Consider the following 11,184-nt stretch of genomic DNA (forward strand, 5'->3'; position numbering starts at 1 on the left):
TATAGTTCATCACCCTCTCTCTCCGTATAGTTCATCACCCTCTCTCTCTCTCCGTATAGTTCATCACCCTCTCTCTCTCATCCTCTCTCCGTATAGTTCATCACCCTATCGCTCTCTCCCTGTCTCATCGCTCTCTCTGTATAGTTCATCACCCTCTCTCTCCGTATAGTTCATCACCCTCTCGCTCTCTCTGTATAGTTCATCACCCTCTCTCTCTCTTCCTCTCTCTCTGTATAGTTCATCACCCTCGCTGTCTCTCTTCCTCTCTCTCCCTGTATAGTTCATCACCCTCTTCTTCTCTCTCCACATAGTTGAGAGCCGGCCACCGTTGGTTGGACACCTCCACTTCTTTTAATAAAAGGACCTCTGAATATGTCCCAAATGGCACCCTATTCCCTATATGGTGCATTACCTTAGACCAGAGCCCTATTTCCTATATAGTGCACTACTTTAGACCAGGGCTCATTGGGGTGCAGTTACTTTAGGGAATCGGGTTCCATTTGAGATGCATCTGTTGTGCCGCTCCCTCCCTGTCTCCTTCCCTCCCTCCCTCCCTCCCTCCCTGTCTTCTACCCTTACTCCGTCTCCTTCCTTCCCTCCTTCCCTCCCTGTCTCCTTCCCTCCCTCCCTGTCTTCTTCCTTCCCTTCCTCCCTCCCTGTCTCCTTCCTTCCCTCCCTGTCTCCTTCCCTCCCTCTCTCCCTGTCTCCTTCCTTCCCTCCCTGTCTCCTTCCCTTCCTCCCCATCTCCCTCCCTCCCTGTCTCCTTCCCTCCCTGTCTCCATCCCTCCCTGTCTCCTTCCTTCCCTCCCTGTCTCCTTCCCTTCCTCCCCATCTCCCTCCCTCCCTGTCTCCTTCCCTCCCTGTCTCCTTCCCTCCCTGTCTCCTTCCCTCCCTCTCTCCCTGTCTCCTTCCTTCCATGTCTCCTTCCTTCCCTCCCTGTCTCCCTCCCTCCCTGTCTCCTTCCCTTCCTCCCTGCCCTCCCTGTCTCCCCCAATCCCTGTCTCCTTCCTCCCCGTCTCCTTCCTTCCATCCCTGTCTCCTTCCTCCCTGTCTCCTTCCTTCCCTCCCTGTCTCCTTCCCTTCCTCCCCGTCTCCCTCCCTCCCCGTCTCCTTCCTTCCCTGTCTCCTTCCCTCCCTCCCTGTCTCCTTCCCTCCCTCCCTGTCTCCTTCCCTCCCTCCCTGTCTCCTTCCCTCCCTCCCTGTCTCCTTCCCTCCCTCCCTGTCTCCTTCCCTCCCTCCCTGTCTCCTTCCCTCCCTGTCTCCTTCCCTCCCTGTCTCCTTCCCTCCCTCTCTCCCTGTCTCCTTCCCTCCCTGTCTCCTTCCCTCCCTCTCTCCTTCCCTCCCTCTCTCCTTCCCTCCCTCTCTCCTTCCCTCCCTCTCTCCTTCCTTCCCTCCCTCTCTCCCTGTCTCCTTCCTTCCCTCCCTGTCTCATTCCCTCCCTCTCTCCCTGTCTCTTTCCTTCCCTCTCCTTCCTTCCCTCCCTGTCTCCCTCCCTCCCTCCCTGTCTCCCCCCTCCCTCCCTGTCTCCTTCCCTTCCCTCCCTGTCTCCTTCCTCCCTGTCTTCTTCCTTCCCTCCCTCTCTCCCCCATCCCTGTCTCCTTCCATCCCTGTCTCCTTCCTTCCATCCCTGTCTCCTTCCTTCCCTCCCTGTCTCCTTCCCTTCCTCCCTGTCTCCCTCCATCCCTGTCTCCTTCCTTCCCTCCCTGTCTCCTTCCCTTCCTCCCTGTCTCCCTCCATCCCTGTCTCCTTCCTCCCTGTCTCCTTCCTTCCCTCCCTGTCTCCTTGTCTCCTTCCCTCCCTGTCTCCTTCCCTCCCTCCCTGTCTCCTTCCTTCCCTCCCTGTCTCCTTCCTTCCCTCCCTGTCTCCTTCCCTCCCTCTCTCCCTGTCTCCTTCCCTCCCTCTCTCCCTGTCTCCTTCCTTCCCTCTCTCCCTGTCTCCTTCCTTCCCTCCCTCCCTGTCTCCTTCCTTCCCTCCCTGTCTCCTTCCTTCCCTCCCTGTCTCCTTCCCTCCCTGTCTGTCTGCTGCGTTCCTGGAAATGTAACAAGTCTCCGCCTCATTGGCGAAGCTCATGATTAGTACACACATATGTTAATGTGTGGCCAGGCAGTTTCTCTGCCGCTTCCTCCACTGTGAGGGAAATTAACCAATCAATGAGCGAATGATCATTTGTTAACTTCTACTTGGTACTCATCCCGGATCCGGGAGCACCCTCATCAGTAAAAAAGCTGACTAGCATAGCCTAGCATAGCGCCACAAGTAAATACTAGCATCTAAATATCATGAAATCACAAGTCCAAGACACCAGAATCCAGCCATCATTTCCGATTTTTTAAATGTTTTACAGCGAAAACACAATATCTATTTCTATTAGCTAACCACGATAGCAAAAGACCCAACCGCATATTTTCAATTTTTTTTTACTGCATAGGTAGCTATCACAAATTCGACCAAATAAAGATATAAATAGTCACTAACCAAGAAACAACTTCATCAGATGACAGTCTTATAACAGATTTATTGTATATCATATGTTTTGTTCGAAAAATGTGCATATTTCAGGTATAAATCATAGTTTTACATTGCAGCCACCATCACAAGTCTCACCAAAGCAGCTAGAATAACTACAGAAACCAACGTGAAATACCTAAATACTCATCATAAAACATTTATGAAAAATAGACGGTGTACAGCAAATGAAAGACAAACATCTTGTGAATCCAGCCAATATTTCAGATTTTTTAAGTGTTTTACAGTGAAAACACAATATAGCATTATATTAGCTTACTACAATAGCCTACCACACAACCGCATTCATTCAAGGCACGTTAGCGATAGCGAATAAACCAGCAAAATATATTAATTTTTTCACTAACCTTCTCAAACTTCATCAGATGACAGTCCTATAACATCATATTACACAATACATATATGGTTTGTTCGAAAATGTGCATATTTAGCGGCACAATTCGTGGTTTTACAATGTGAATACGTAGTGAAAATGCAGAAATATTGTCCGGAGAAATCTTGGAGGCACCTAATCTAATCAAATAACTAATAATAACTTTAATAAAAAATACAGGTTGGACAGCAAATGAAAGATACACTAGTTCTTAATGCAACCGCTGTGTTAGATTTTTAAAAATAACCTTAGTACGACATACAGCTTACGTTATAACGAGACAGCGTCCAAAATCAGCGCCCAAAATACGACGACACTTTTTCGACAGAAATACGAAATAACATCATAAATGGTTCCTACTTTTGATGATCTTCCATCAGAATCTTGTACAAGGGGTCCTTTGTCCAGAATAATCGTTGTTTGGTTGTAGAATGCCCTCTTCATCTGTAGAACGCTAGCCAACGCTAGCCATGCGGCACAGAAGTGTCCAACTCACCATAACGCATAACAAAGAAAATACAGAAAATCGGAATAAACTGATATAAGTCGGTTTAATATAACTAGTTGATGATGTTTTTAACACATATATCAAATAAAATCAGAGCCGGATATATCTAACGCCTATAACGAAAGCTTTTCAGAACGCAATCCTGAGGTCCCTCTCGCGCCAAGCTGAACGGTGAAAAGAGGTCTTGTTCGGCCTCAGATAGAGCTATACACCCCATTCCAACTCTCACTGCCTACTGACATCTAGTGGAAGGCGTATGCAGTGCATGTAGACCCATAGATTCCATGCAAATTAATAGGCTGACCCTGGAACAGAGCCCCCGATTTCAGATTTCTCACTTCCTGACAGGAAGTTTGCTGCAAAATGAGTTCTGTTTTACTCACAGATATAATTCAAACGGTTTTAGAAACTAGAGAGTGTTTTCTATCCAATAGTAATAATCATATGCATATTGTACGAGCAAGAATTGAATACGAGGCAGTTTAATTTGGGAACGATTTTTTACAAAGTGAAAACAGCGCATATTGTACGAGCAAGAATTGAATACGAGGCAGTTTAATTTGGGAACGATTTTTTACAAAGTGAAAACAGCGCCCCCCCTATTGAGAAAATTATTAAGCAACGTTTACAGTTCCCCCATATTGCTGCTATCGGGATTGTGTCCCAAATATGATCCCTGGTCAAAAGTAGTGCACTATAAAGGGAACAGTGTGCCATTTTTTTGTGACATAGTCCAGGAATATTTCCCCTGTAGATTAAATAATCACTTGGCATCCAGACATTTTTCTGGCAGCGTCGCCACTCAGCTACTTACAGTCTATTGAAACCGGGGACAACCTGATTGGCAGCTGGGAGTGGGGATTCTGATTGGCAGCTGGGGAAGGAGTGGGGATTCTGATTGGCAGCCGGGGAAGGAGTGGGGATTCTGATTGGCAGCTGGGGGAGGAGTGGGGATTCTGATTGGCAGCTGGGGGAAAGGGTGGCTTAAGGTAGTGCAACATGAGGCCTTGTCTTTCCCCATAGAGTTAGTGCACTGTTTCAGATCAGTTACTGCTTCGTGGACTCTGATCAACAGGAGTCACTGTATGGGTCATAGCGAATGAGCCCGGGACTTGTGCACTTCAGGGACGTCACTCTCTGAAGTAGCTACTATCTGGGCTAACATTCCCTCAGCCTCCAAACAAACAGAAATTATCTCTCTCTCTCCACTTGATGAGTCCTCCAGAGGTGGAGGCAGTGTGATCTACAGTGGATAAGCACAGCGGTGGAGGCAGTGTGATCTACAGTGGATAAGCCCAGAGGTGGAGGCAGTGTGATCTACAGTGGATAAGCACAGTGGATAAGCACAGCGGTGGAGGCAGTGTGATCTACAGTGGATAAGCACAGAGGTGGAGGCAGTGTGATCTACAGTGGATAAGCCCAGAGGTGGAGGCAGTGTGATCTACAGTGGATAAGCCCAGAGGTGGAGGCAGTGTGATCTACAGTGGATAAGCCCAGAGGTGGAGGCAGTGTGATCTACAGTGGATAAGCCCAGAGGTGGAGGCAGTGTGATCTACAGTGGATAAGCCCAGAGGTGGAGGCAGTGTGATCTACAGTGGATAAGCCCAGAGGTGGAGGCAGTGTGATCTACAGTGGATAAGCCCAGAAGTGGAGGCAGTGTGATCTACTGTGGATAAGCCCAGAGGTGGAGGCAGTGTGATCTACAGTGGATAAGCCCAGAGGTGGAGGCAGTGTGATCTACAGTGGATAAGCCCAGAGGTGGAGGCAGTGTGATCTACAGTGGATAAGCCCAGAGGTGGAGGCAGTGTGATCTACAGTGGATAAGCCCAGAGGTGGAGGCAGTGTGATCTACAGTGGATAAGCCCAGAGGTGGAGGCAGTGTGATCTACAGTGGATAAGCCCAGAGGTGGAGGCAGTGTGATCTACAGTGGATAAGCCCAGAGGTGGAGGCAGTGTGATCTACAGTGGATAAGCCCAGAGGTGGAGGCAGTGTGATCTACAGTGGATAAGCCCAGAGGTGGAGGCAGTGTGATCTACAGTGGATAAGCCCAGAGGTGGAGGCAGTGTGATCTACAGTGGATAAGCCCAGAGGTGGAGGCAGTGTGATCTACAGTGGATAAGCCCAGAGGTGGAGGCAGTGTGATCTACAGTGGATAAGCCCAGAGGTGGAGGCAGTGTGATCTACAGTGGATAAGCCCAGAGGTGGAGGCAGTGTGATCTACAGTGGATAAGCCCAGAGGTGGAGGTATATAGTTTATCACCCTCTCTCTCCGTATAGTTCATCACCCTCTCTCTCTGTATAGTTAATCACCCTCTCTCTGTATAGTTCATCACCCTCTCTCTCCGTATAGTTAATCACCCTCTCTCTCTGTATAGTTAATCACCCTGTCTCTCTGTATAGTTAATCGCCCTCTCTCTCTCTGTATAGTTAATCACCCTCTCTGTATAGTTAATCACCCTCTCTCTGTATAGGTAATCACCCTCTCTGTATAGGTAATCACCCTCTCTGTATAGGTAATCACCCTCTCTCTCTCTTCCTCTCACTATGTATAGTTCATCACCCTCTCTCCCTCTTCCTCTCTCTCCGTATAGTTCATCACCCTCTCTCTCTCTTCCTCTCTCTCCGTATAGTTCATCACCCTCTCTCTCTCTGAGTAGTTCATCACCCTCTCTCTCCGTATAGTTCATCACCCTCTCTCTCCGTATAGTTCATCACCCTCTCTCTCTCATCCTCTCTCCGTATAGTTCATCACCCTCTCTCTCTCATCCTCTCTCCGTATAGTTCATCACCCTATCGCTCTCTCCCTGTCTCATCGCTCTCTCCGTATAGTTCATCACCCTCTCTCTCTCATCCTCTCTCCGTATAGTTCATCACCCTCTCTCTCTCATCCTCTCTCCGTATAGTTCATCACCCTATCGCTCTCTCCCTGTCTCATCGCTCTCTCCGTATAGTTCATCACCCTCTCTCTCCGTATAGTTCATCACCCTCTCTCTCCGTATAGTTCATCACCCTCTCTCTCCGTATAGTTTATCACCCTCTCTCTCCGTATAGTTCATCACCCTCTCTCTCCGTATAGTTCATCACCCTCTCTCTCCGTATAGTTCATCACCCTCTCTCTCCGTATAGTTCATCACCCTCTCTCTCCGTATAGTTTATCACCCTCTCTCTCCGTATAGTTCATCACCCTCTCTCTCCGTATAGTTCATCACCCTCTCTCTCCGTATAGTTCATCACCCTCTCTCTCCGTATAGTTCATCACCCTCTCTCTCTCTCCGTATAGTTCATCACCCTCTCTCTCTCATCCTCTCTCCGTATAGTTCATCACCCTATCGCTCTCTCCCTGTCTCATCGCTCTCTCTGTATAGTTCATCACCCTCTCTCTCCGTATAGTTCATCACCCTCTCTCTCTCTCCGTATAGTTCATCACCCTCTCTCTCTCATCCTCTCTCCGTATAGTTCATCACCCTATCGCTCTCTCCCTGTCTCATCGCTCTCTCTGTATAGTTCATCACCCTCTCTCTCCGTATAGTTCATCACCCTCTCGCTCTCTCTGTATAGTTCATCACCCTCTCTCTCTCTTCCTCTCTCTCTGTATAGTTCATCACCCTCGCTGTCTCTCTTCCTCTCTCTCCCTGTATAGTTCATCACCCTCTTCTTCTCTCTCCACATAGTTGAGAGCCGGCCACCGTTGGTTGGACACCTCCACTTCTTTTAATAAAAGGACCTCTGAATATGTCCCAAATGGCACCCTATTCCCTATATGGTGCATTACCTTAGACCAGAGCCCTATTTCCTATATAGTGCACTACTTTAGACCAGGGCTCATTGGGGTGCAGTTACTTTAGGGAATCGGGTTCCATTTGAGATGCATCTGTTGTGCCGCTCCCTCCCTGTCTCCTTCCCTCCCTCCCTCCCTCCCTCCCTCCCTGTCTTCTACCCTTACTCCGTCTCCTTCCTTCCCTCCTTCCCTCCCTGTCTCCTTCCCTCCCTCCCTGTCTTCTTCCTTCCCTTCCTCCCTCCCTGTCTCCTTCCTTCCCTCCCTGTCTCCTTCCCTCCCTCTCTCCCTGTCTCCTTCCTTCCCTCCCTGTCTCCTTCCCTTCCTCCCCATCTCCCTCCCTCCCTGTCTCCTTCCCTCCCTGTCTCCATCCCTCCCTGTCTCCTTCCTTCCCTCCCTGTCTCCTTCCCTTCCTCCCCATCTCCCTCCCTCCCTGTCTCCTTCCCTCCCTGTCTCCTTCCCTCCCTGTCTCCTTCCCTCCCTCTCTCCCTGTCTCCTTCCTTCCATGTCTCCTTCCTTCCCTCCCTGTCTCCCTCCCTCCCTGTCTCCTTCCCTTCCTCCCTGCCCTCCCTGTCTCCCCCAATCCCTGTCTCCTTCCTCCCCGTCTCCTTCCTTCCATCCCTGTCTCCTTCCTCCCTGTCTCCTTCCTTCCCTCCCTGTCTCCTTCCCTTCCTCCCCGTCTCCCTCCCTCCCCGTCTCCTTCCTCCCCGTCTCCCTCCCTCCCCGTCTCCTTCCTTCCCTGTCTCCTTCCCTCCCTCCCTGTCTCCTTCCCTCCCTCCCTGTCTCCTTCCCTCCCTCCCTGTCTCCTTCCCTCCCTCCCTGTCTCCTTCCCTCCCTCCCTGTCTCCTTCCCTCCCTCCCTGTCTCCTTCCCTCCCTGTCTCCTTCCCTCCCTGTCTCCTTCCCTCCCTCTCTCCCTGTCTCCTTCCCTCCCTCTCTCCCTGTCTCCTTCCCTCCCTGTCTCCTTCCCTCCCTCTCTCCTTCCCTCCCTCTCTCCTTCCCTCCCTCTCTCCTTCCCTCCCTCTCTCCTTCCCTCCCTCTCTCCTTCCTTCCCTCCCTCTCTCCCTGTCTCCTTCCTTCCCTCCCTGTCTCATTCCCTCCCTCTCTCCCTGTCTCTTTCCTTCCCTCTCCTTCCTTCCCTCCCTGTCTCCCTCCCTCCCTCCCTGTCTCCCCCCTCCCTCCCTGTCTCCTTCCCTTCCCTCCCTGTCTCCTTCCTCCCTGTCTTCTTCCTTCCCTCCCTCTCTCCCCCATCCCTGTCTCCTTCCATCCCTGTCTCCTTCCTTCCATCCCTGTCTCCTTCCTTCCCTCCCTGTCTCCTTCCCTTCCTCCCTGTCTCCCTCCATCCCTGTCTCCTTCCTTCCCTCCCTGTCTCCTTCCCTTCCTCCCTGTCTCCCTCCATCCCTGTCTCCTTCCTCCCTGTCTCCTTCCTTCCCTCCCTGTCTCCTTGTCTCCTTCCCTCCCTGTCTCCTTCCCTCCCTCCCTGTCTCCTTCCTTCCCTCCCTGTCTCCTTCCTTCCCTCCCTGTCTCCTTCCCTCCCTCTCTCCCTGTCTCCTTCCCTCCCTCTCTCCCTGTCTCCTTCCTTCCCTCTCTCCCTGTCTCCTTCCTTCCCTCCCTCCCTGTCTCCTTCCTTCCCTCCCTGTCTCCTTCCTTCCCTCCCTGTCTCCTTCCCTCCCTGTCTGTCTGCTGCGTTCCTGGAAATGTAACAAGTCTCCGCCTCATTGGCGAAGCTCATGATTAGTACACACATATGTTAATGTGTGGCCAGGCAGTTTCTCTGCCGCTTCCTCCACTGTGAGGGAAATTAACCAATCAATGAGCGAATGATCATTTGTTAACTTCTACTTGGTACTCATCCCGGATCCGGGAGCACCCTCATCAGTAAAAAAGCTGACTAGCATAGCCTAGCATAGCGCCACAAGTAAATACTAGCATCTAAATATCATGAAATCACAAGTCCAAGACACCAGAATCCAGCCATCATTTCCGATTTTTTAAATGTTTTACAGCGAAAACACAATATCTATTTCTATTAGCTAACCACGATAGCAAAAGACCCAACCGCATATTTTCAATTTTTTTTTACTGCATAGGTAGCTATCACAAATTCGACCAAATAAAGATATAAATAGTCACTAACCAAGAAACAACTTCATCAGATGACAGTCTTATAACAGATTTATTGTATATCATATGTTTTGTTCGAAAAATGTGCATATTTCAGGTATAAATCATAGTTTTACATTGCAGCCACCATCACAAGTCTCACCAAAGCAGCTAGAATAACTACAGAAACCAACGTGAAATACCTAAATACTCATCATAAAACATTTATGAAAAATAGACGGTGTACAGCAAATGAAAGACAAACATCTTGTGAATCCAGCCAATATTTCAGATTTTTTAAGTGTTTTACAGTGAAAACACAATATAGCATTATATTAGCTTACTACAATAGCCTACCACACAACCGCATTCATTCAAGGCACGTTAGCGATAGCGAATAAACCAGCAAAATATATTAATTTTTTCACTAACCTTCTCAAACTTCATCAGATGACAGTCCTATAACATCATATTACACAATACATATATGGTTTGTTCGAAAATGTGCATATTTAGCGGCACAATTCGTGGTTTTACAATGTGAATACGTAGTGAAAATGCAGAAATATTGTCCGGAGAAATCTTGGAGGCACCTAATCTAATCAAATAACTAATAATAACTTTAATAAAAAATACAGGTTGGACAGCAAATGAAAGATACACTAGTTCTTAATGCAACCGCTGTGTTAGATTTTTAAAAATAACCTTAGTACGACATACAGCTTACGTTATAACGAGACAGCGTCCAAAATCAGCGCCCAAAATACGACGACACTTTTTCGACAGAAATACGAAATAACATCATAAATGGTTCCTACTTTTGATGATCTTCCATCAGAATCTTGTACAAGGGGTCCTTTGTCCAGAATAATCGTTGTTTGGTTGTAGAATGCCCTCTTCATCTGTAGAACGCTAGCCAACGCTAGCCATGCGGCACAGAAGTGTCCAACTCACCATAACGCATAACAAAGAAAATACAGAAAATCGGAATAAACTGATATAAGTCGGTTTAATATAACTAGTTGATGATGTTTTTAACACATATATCAAATAAAATCAGAGCCGGATATATCTAACGCCTATAACGAAAGCTTTTCAGAACGCAATCCTGAGGTCCCTCTCGCGCCAAGCTGAACGGTGAAAAGAGGTCTTGTTCGGCCTCAGATAGAGCTATACACCCCATTCCAACTCTCACTGCCTACTGACATCTAGTGGAAGGCGTATGCAGTGCATGTAGACCCATAGATTCCATGCAAATTAATAGGCTGACCCTGGAACAGAGCCCCCGATTTCAGATTTCTCACTTCCTGACAGGAAGTTTGCTGCAAAATGAGTTCTGTTTTACTCACAGATATAATTCAAACGGTTTTAGAAACTAGAGAGTGTTTTCTATCCAATAGTAATAATCATATGCATATTGTACGAGCAAGAATTGAATACGAGGCAGTTTAATTTGGGAACGATTTTTTACAAAGTGAAAACAGCGCATATTGTACGAGCAAGAATTGAATACGAGGCAGTTTAATTTGGGAACGATTTTTTACAAAGTGAAAACAGCGCCCCCCCTATTGAGAAAATTATTAAGCAACGTTTACAGTTCCCCCATATTGCTGCTATCGGGATTGTGTCCCAAATATGATCCCTGGTCAAAAGTAGTGCACTATAAAGGGAACAGTGTGCCATTTTTTTGTGACATAGTCCAGGAATATTTCCCCTGTAGATTAAATAATCACTTGGCATCCAGACATTTTTCTGGCAGCGTCGCCACTCAGCTACTTACAGTCTATTGAAACCGGGGACAACCTGATTGGCAGCTGGGAGTGGGGATTCTGATTGGCAGCTGGGGAAGGAGTGGGGATTCTGATTGGCAGCCGGGGAAGGAGTGGGGATTCTGATTGGC

This window comes from Salvelinus alpinus, chromosome 7, assembly GCF_045679555.1.
Source record: "Salvelinus alpinus chromosome 7, SLU_Salpinus.1, whole genome shotgun sequence".
Classification (NCBI taxonomy): domain Eukaryota; kingdom Metazoa; phylum Chordata; class Actinopteri; order Salmoniformes; family Salmonidae; genus Salvelinus; species Salvelinus alpinus.